Raw genomic sequence first — 9069 nt, 5'->3', positions numbered from 1 at the left:
TTATTACTAAGTCTTACCATAACTCAGCTTGTACAATCTTTTCTGAATATAGTTAATGATAAAATTAAGAAGTAATTAAGATTGGAAAAGAACATAATTTGTATATGTTTGTTTGCCCTGTAAAGTTGCAATCTGAGTTTTCATTCATGGTTTTGGCAGCAAAAATTGGTAACAAGCCAAGTGTCTATTTAGAAAGAATGCGTTACATAAATTCACTATATGTACTTTTTAAAAGCACAGGGTATTGCTATGAAAAGATCTGAAGGATTTATCAATAGAAAAAAAAGCAAAGTGTGTTGCAATATGTATATACACTATGTTACATTTCCTATAACCTGCATTGAAAGGTGGACCTCCAACCCCACCCAAAGTTCGGATGAATAGTTGAGAACAATACACACCTACCAGGAACGTATGAAAGGGTTTATAACTTCTGTAACTGAGGTCTCTAGGGAGAGCTGGGCAGGCCTCTCAAGCAAGTGGGAAATGGCTTGAGAGAGCAAGGAAAGAAGCCTGGACTGGGTTTAATATATATATATATATATATATATATATTTATGGATTTCAGAGATAGAGGTAGAGAATATTGGCTGCCTCCTGCATGCTCCCTACTGGGGATTGAGTCTGCAACCTGGGCAGTGCCCTGACTGGGAATTGAACCATGACCTCCAGGCTCACAGGTCCATGCCCAACCACTGAACCACGCCAGCTGGGCTGGACTGGGGTTTTTTTTTTATTGAGGTTAGGTATGGGCTAGGGTGAGAGTTCACACACACAGACACACAGAGAGTGCTTTCATGGACTGAATATCTTGTCAGCACCAAAGAAGTGAGGAGCCAGGCTTTTTTTAAATCACCTTGTACAGACATGGGACACAAGGGGGAAGAAGGAGGGCTAAGGCTTTCAAGTTGTCAGATGTTAGATAACAGAAAATATATACCTCAAAGATATTGCAGGTTTAGTTCCAGACTACCACAATGAGTATTGCAATAGAGCGAGTTAGAATCTTTTTACTGCTTGAGGGTCTTGCATTCAATTTGTAAAAAATGCAACATAAGTGCAACAAAGTGAGGTCTGCCTGTATATTCATCTCTGACCCTGACTCCTGGCAGGAAGATCATCTTTTGTTCTAATGAGGAGACTCTGGTTGGGCTGCTGATGGCTCCTGGAGGGCGACTATCACCAGAAGACCAAGCCATGATTTGGAGCTTGGAATTTTCAGCTACCCGCCTCTGTCCTTCAGAGCAGGGAGAAGGGTTGAAAATGGTGTTAATAATTGACCATGCCTATGTGAGGAAGATTGCACATTTCCAATAGTATGGGGTTCGGAGAGCGTCTGGGTTGGTGAGAACATTCATGCACCGGGAAGGTGATGCACCCAAATTCACAGGGAGCTTACAGCGCTTGCTGAGAGTATCTCTTCACCTATCTATTCATCTGTATCCTTTCATAAACTGGTAAACTTAAGTGTTTCCTGGAGTTCTAGAAAATTAATCAAACCCAACGAGGGGGTTTATAGGAACCTCTGATTTGTAACCAAGTCAGAAAGATGTTGTGAGTAACCTGCAGACCTACTACTTGTGATTGGCTAGAGCACTCTAGCAAATTAATCAAACCCAATGAGGGGTTTTATAGGGACCTTTGATTTGTAACCAAGTCAGATAGAAGTTGTGAATAACCTGCAGACCTACTACTGGTGACTGGCATCTGAAGTGGGGGTGGGGTGGGTGGGGCAGCCTCCTGGGACTGAGACCTTAACCTGTAGGATATGACAATATCTCCAGAGAGACAGTGTTATGATTAAATTGCAGGATACCAGCTGGTACCACAGATAATTGCTTGTTGTGGGGGAAAAACTTTACATATTTGGTGACCAGAAGTGTCAGAATTGAAGTGTTCTGAGTAAAAGTGGAGGAAAGAAGTGGGTTTTCTCTACGCAGGAGTAATACTGGTTTTTCCAACAGACCAGCAGTCAAACATTAAAACATGGAGTCAGAGACCGCTCGTCTGCATTGTAGGAGCTCAAGTGACAGTCCCATCTTCACCAGAAAAAAGCAAACAAACTTAAAATCAACAACTCTTTCTAGAGCTATCAAAGAATTGAGGTCACAGGGCAAACCGCTGTCTCCAAAATCGGAGAGAGAGGAAAATAGCCACTCTGAAATGTGCCCACATTATTCTTCTCTTCTCAACAAGGCCTGTCCTCAAAGATTCTGTTTCACCAGAGCCGAGCTGACTGGGATTTTACCAGAGCCAAACTGACATGGGGACGGAAGTTGCCAGCTGAAGTCCCCGCTAGCCTTTCTGCCTGACCTAACTTGAGGCTGGAGGCACAGACTCAGAAACACTTGAGAGGTCCACAGGCGATTTTTCCCTCCTGACAGCAAGTATGTGGTGTGTTTTCCAAACCATTTCTCCATCTCCCCAACATCAACGGGGTGGCCTACAAGTCAGTTCTACCAGTAACCAGAGTTAACTTCAGACTCTAGAGTTTAAGGGCTCAGTCCCACAAACTGCCACATGTCAGATGCCAGCTGCAAATGAGGCTCAGGCCATCGCCAACTACAAATTCGAAGTTTCCCAGGACACTCCCTCATGTTTGCTAATTTGCTAAAACTACTATCAGAACTAACAAAAGTGTTTTACTTATTATTATCACATTATTGTAAAACACGGGAGTCAGGAACAGCCAAGTGGAAAGGGTGCTCCAGGCAAGTGGGGGTGGGTACAGTAGGAGCTTCCATGCACTGTCCATGCATGACACCCTCCCAGCACACTGATGTGTTTGCCAATCAGATCTCTCTGAACCCCAAGGTTTAGGATTCAAATTAGGCTTCTTTATGTAGGCATGACTGATCAAATCACGGACCAATGGTGAATAACTCAATCAATAGCCTTCTCCCCTCCCCAGAGGTTAGGGCTAAGTTGAAAGTTTGAAGCCTCTAATCAAAGCTTGATCTTCCTGGTGAGCAACCCCCATCCTGAAGCGATTGAGAGGCCTGTGAACAGTCACCTCATCTATACTAATAAAAGGGTAATATGCTAATTAGACCGGGAGACCTTCTGGACATCCTTCTGGACAAAGCCATGGTGGTGGGGCCAAGGCAGAGGTGGTTAGGGGCGATCAGGCCAGGAGGAGAGGGCATTTGGCGGTGATCAGACTGGCGCGCGGCGGGGGGGGGGGGGGGGGGGGGGGGGCGGGGGGGGGAGACGGACAGTTGGGGGCGAGCAGGCTGGCAGGGGGGGCAGTTGGGGGTGAGCAGGCCGGCAGGCAGAGTGGTTAGGGGCAATCACGCAGGCAAGCAGGTGAGCAGTTAGGAGCCAGCGGTCCCAGATTCCGAGAGGGATGTCCGACTGCCAGTTTAGGCCCGATCCCACAGGGATCGGGGTCCCAGATTTGAGGGTGCAGACTGTGGGACACCCCCCCCCGCCCCTGTGCACAAGTTTCGTGCACTGGGCCACTAGTTAGAACATATTATGATCCTATCACTCTTATCATTCTGATAGTCCAAGGGCTTTGGGAGGTCTTTGCTAGGAACCATGGACAAAGATATAACATCTTTCTCATTATATCACAGAAGGACACTGCACAGGACACAGGCACATTAAAATACTGAGACCAAAAAAAAAATACTGAGACCAAATCCTAGGACTATAGAACACTTCCTCTCTACCACAACACAGCACTATAGCAGCAACACACCTGTTTAACAGCAGTGGAACACATTGGAAGAACTATAGTTTCAGAACTTATTTAAGAAGCCTCTGTAGAACCCTAAAGATGACATGGAGACAAAAGCAAGGACACCTGAAGATATCTGCCTCTGTTACAGCAAACAGTAAACACAGACTAAACCCTAGTCATCCTATATAATAAAGAGCTAATATGCAAATGGTCATCACACCCTCATGCCTTAATGGGGACCAGCCAGGCACAAATGAGCTCGTGAGAGAGGAATGGGGGACCAGCCAGGCTGCGGCCTGGGAGAGGGACAAGCCGCGCGCTCCGTGGTCCCTAGCGCCAGTGGCTGCGCCTGCAGCCCAGGAGAGGGACAAGCCGCACACCCCGCAGTCCCGGATGGTCCCAGGCACTAGTGGCTGGGGGCGGCCTGGGAGAGGAACAAGCCGCCCACCCCGCGATCCCAGGCGCCAATGGCTGCGCCTGCAGCCCAGGAGAGGGACAAGCCACACACCCCGTGGTCCTGGGCACCAGCGCCTGTTGGCTGCAGCCCGGGAGAGGGACAAGTTGCCTGCCCTGTGATCCCAGGCACCAGCACCTGTGGCTGCAGCCTGGGCGAAGCCGCCCACCCACGATCCCCTGTGGCTGCGGCTGGCCTGGGCAAAGCCAGACGGGGTCCTGGGTGCCTTCGGCCGGCCAGAGGGAGGGAAGCCCGGGTTCTGGGTGCCTGTAACCGGCCAGAGGAGGGAATCCTGGGTCCCGGGTGTGGGGCAAGGCAGAGGCAGTTAGGGGTAATCAGGCCAGCAGGGGAGCAGTTAGGGGTGATCAGGCCAGTAGGGGAGCAGTTAGGGGTGATCAGGCAGGCAGGCAGAGGTGGTTAGGGGTGATCAGGCAGGTAGGCAGGCAGAGGTGGTTAGGGGTGATCAGGCAGGCAGGCAGGTGAGTGGTTAGAAGCCAGCGGTCCCGGAGGCAGTCGGACATCCCCTGTGGGGTCCTGGATTGGAGAGGGTGCAGGCAGGCTGAAGGACTCCCTACCCCGTGCACAAATTTCATGCACCGGGCCTCTAATATAACTATAAAACCTCACACTAAAGGCCTACTTTCCTCAGTTCCTCTTTCAGTTCCGTTTTGTTATTTAATCTGGCAAATAACTTCATGTCCAGCATTCAACAAAAACTACAAGGCATGCTAAAAATTAAAACACAGTGTGAAAAGACAGAACAGGTAAGAGAACATAATTCAGATGTAGCAGACATGTTGGAATGATCAGACCAGAAATGTAAAGCAACCATGAGTAATGTGCCAAGCGCTAATGGAACTAGTGGACAACATGGAGAACAGATAGGTAATGTAGGCAGAGATGAAAACCCTAAGAAATAAAAAAAATGGGAAATGCAAGCAAAAATAAAAGAAAATGTTAAAACAACAGAACATAAATGAATTCCTTGGGGGGCTGGGGGCAGTAGCAGCTCATTGATACAGGGGAAATGTGAATACAACCTTCCAAAACGAAAATGCACAGAAAAAAAAAAAAGGAACCCCCCCCCCCCCCGAGAAACCCAAGAACTTTGGGACAATTACAAAAGGTGCAACATACACATGAAGGAGAATAAAGATTTAAAAAAAACAGTAAATAAGTAAAGCAATGATGACAGAGAATTCCCCCAAATTAATGATAGACACCAAACTACAAACCCAGGAATCTCAGAGGTCACCAAACAAGATAAAAACCAAAAAAATGCACACCTAGAATTATCATATTCAAACTTGAGAAAAATAAAATCAAAGATGAAGAGAACATCGTGAATAAAGCTGGGGAGGAGGAACCATAGTTATAGAGAAGTAAGGATGAGAATGAAATCAGACTTATTTTCAGAAACTATGCAAACAGGAAGAGAATCTGTGAAATGAATGTTGAAAGAAACACCACCCAAGAAGTCTGAGTAGAGCAATTTTATCTTTTAAATATAAGGGATAGTCCTAGCTTGTTTGGTTCAGTGGATAGAGCGTTGGCCTGCGGATTGAGGGGTCCCAGGTTCAATTCTGGTCAAGGGCACATGCCCGGGTTGTGGGCTCAATCCCCAGTAGGGGGCGTGCAGGAGGTGGCCAATCAATGAGTCTCTCTCATCACTGATGTTTCTCTCTTTCCCTCTCTCTTCCTCTCTGAAATTAAGAAAAAAAAGTATATACTAGAGGCCTGATGCATGAATTTGTGCACGGGTGGGGTCCCTTGGGGTGGCTTGCGGGGATCATGCCCCAGCTCGCGCCCTCAGGCTCGCAGCCCCACAGCCCTGCCTGGCACCCCACCTTGGCCTGGTGCCGCCCACCATCCTCCCTGTGGGACGATCAATCGGGGCCAGGCCCCCCGCCTGGCTCCCTCAGCGCCTGGGAGCCGGGTGGCAGCCCCGCCCCCTGCTTCCGCAGGATGCCATCTGTGGGGTGACTGGTGGGGTGATTGGGTCCCCACTTTGGCCTGGTGCTGCCTGCTCACTGCTCCACCATCCTGTTGTGGTTACGCTCTCGTTGGGGCCCATTGGGGCTGGCAGTGTCTCCACTGCCACCCGCTGCCAGTGCTGTGTCCCCGACGCCCGCCATGTTCTGCGCCACCCCCTGGTGGTCAGCACACATCATAGCAAGCAGTCGAACTCCCAGTCTCCTGCTCGAATTCCTGGTCGAACAACTGCCCAAGGAGACAAATTGCACATCAGGCTTTTATTATATCCAATACAAAAAAAGCCTAATATGCAAATCGACCAAATGACCAGTGGAACGACTGGTTGCTATGACGCGCAATGACCACCAGGGGGCAGACGCTCAATGCAGGAGCTGCTTCCAGACTGCAGGCCCCAGGCCAGCCAAGGCGGTTGACCAGTGGGGGCCCTCCCAATCGCCCCGCCAGTCGCCCCATAGATCAGCCCTGATTGCTGGCCAGGTCTAGGGACCCTACCCGTGCACGAATTTTGTGCACCAGGCCTCTAGGATAGGATTAAAAAAAGAGGGATAAATGATGACTTTCTGACAAACAAGAATTAGGGAATTTGTCACCTAATAAAGTACACCTGCTTTGTAAGAAATGTTAAATTTGTCAGGAAGAAGGTAATGATAAAGAAAGGTAGAGAAAGAATAAATGAAAGTAAAATAATTTACTTTTGTTATTTAATCTGACAAATAACACTATGTTCAAAGTCCTAATAGTAATAATATATTCAGTGATTATAGCTTATAGATAAGTGAAATGAGTAACAGCAATGTTACAAGAGACAGGGAGGGAGGGATTGGAAATACTCTTGCACCTCCAGTAGAGAGGTACAGTGTTACTTTACAGAGAACTTAGGTTAGTTGTATGTGTATACTGCAAACTCAAGCCCAACTGAAAAATGTAAAATGGTATACTAAGAGAGGAGAAAAATGGAATCAGATAAAATGCTCAGTAAAAGGCAGGGAAGGGCCCACTACTGCTGGGAATGTAGATTAGTACAGCCACTATGGAAAACAATATGGAGGTTCCTCAAAAAATTAAGAATAGATTTACCATATGACCTAGAAATTCCTCTTCTGGGTCTGAAAAATCTTAAAACACTTACTCATAAAGACATAATACCTCTATGTATATTGCAGCACTAGTCACAATAGCAAAGACATGGAAACAAGCTAAGTGCTCTTCGATGGATGAAGATAGAGAAAATGTGATACATATATACAATGGAATATTACCCTGCCATAAAAATGATGAAATACTGCCATTGTGACAACATGGGTGAATCTTGAGAGTATTATGCTAAAAAAAGTAAGTCGGATGGAAAAGGACAATAAGTATATGATTTCACTCATATGTGGGATATAAAATAAAAAGCAACACAAAACAAACAAACAAACTCATAGATACAGACAATAGATGTATGGTTAGCAAAGGGGGGAGGAAGAAAGCCAAGGGGGTCAAATACATGGTGACAGAAGGATGGTGACTTTATTTTATTTTTAAAAAAATATATGTTTTTAAACAATATATTTTTATTGATTTCAGAGAGGAAGGGAGAGGGATAGAGAGATAGAAACATCAATGCTGAGAGAGAATTATTGATCAGCTGCCTCCTGCACGCCCCACACTGGGGATCAAGCCTGCAACCTGGGCATGTGCCCTGACAGGAATCGAACCATGACCTCCCGGTTCATAGGTCGACGCTCAACCACTGAGCCACACCGGCCAGGTGAGGATGGTGACTTTAAATGGTTAACACCCAAAGGTGTATACAGATGTTGTATTATAAAGTTGTACACCTGAAATTTATATAATGTTATTAACAAATGTTACCCCAATAAATTTATTTAAAAAATTTACTTCAAATGCAACAAAAAGGCAGAGAAGGCAGAATAAAGACTGAAGTCAAAAAAGAAACAAAGGCCCTAACCGGTTTGGCTCAGTGGATAGAGTGTCGGCCTGCGGACTGAAGGGTCCCGGGTTCGATTCCGGTCAAGGGCATGTACCCTGGTTGTGGGCACATCCCCAGTAGGGGGTGTGCAGGAGGCAGCTGGTCGATGTTTCTCTCTCATTGATGTTTCTGGCTCTCTATCCCTTTCCCTTTCTCTCTGTAAAAAAATCAATAAAATATATTAAAAAAAAAGAAACAAAGTACAAAGGCAAAAAATAGAAAACAGTAAAAAATATGATAGATGTTAATTCAATGATACCAGTAATCATTTTAGACATTAATGGTCTAAATAGAACAAGGAAAAGACAAACTGTGACAGCAGATAATAAAATAATTATATATTGTCTACAAGAGTCACCCTTTAGTTATAAAGACAGAGACAGATTAAAAGGATGGAAAAGGATATACCACACCAACAAGAGAAAGCTGGCATAGGTGTATGAATTTCAGACGAAACCGACTTCAGAGGAGGTAAGATTCACAGCAATAAAAAAAGGCATTACATAATGATAAAAGGGTTAGTTCTCAAAGAGGACATAGCAATTCTTCATGTGTACATGCAAAACAGACAGGAGCAAAATACACAAGGCAAACACTGAGAGAACTGCAAGGAGGAATAAATACATTCACTATTATAGTTGGAGACTTCAATACCTGCCCTTGTCAATAATGAAGAATTCTGGCAGGCAGAAAATCAGGAAGGACATTGTGAAATGAAATATCACCATCACACAAGTGGACTTAACCGAAATCCATGCAACACTTTATCCAAAAATAGCAGCAGTATATACACTCTTTTTAGATTTACATGGAACACTCACCGAGACACACCATATTCTGGGACACAAAACATACCTCAACTAATTTGAAAAAAGAGAAATTATATAAGATATGCTGCAGAGCCCGGTCAGTGTGGCTCAGTGGTTGAGCATCCACCCAGGAACCAAGAGATTGCTGGTT

This window comes from Cnephaeus nilssonii (assembly GCF_951640355.1).
Source record: "Cnephaeus nilssonii genome assembly, chromosome: 5".
NCBI classification, from domain to species: Eukaryota; Metazoa; Chordata; class Mammalia; order Chiroptera; family Vespertilionidae; genus Cnephaeus; species Cnephaeus nilssonii.
The sequence above is the reverse complement of the archived record's forward strand: the minus strand, read 5'-3'. Positions refer to the sequence as shown.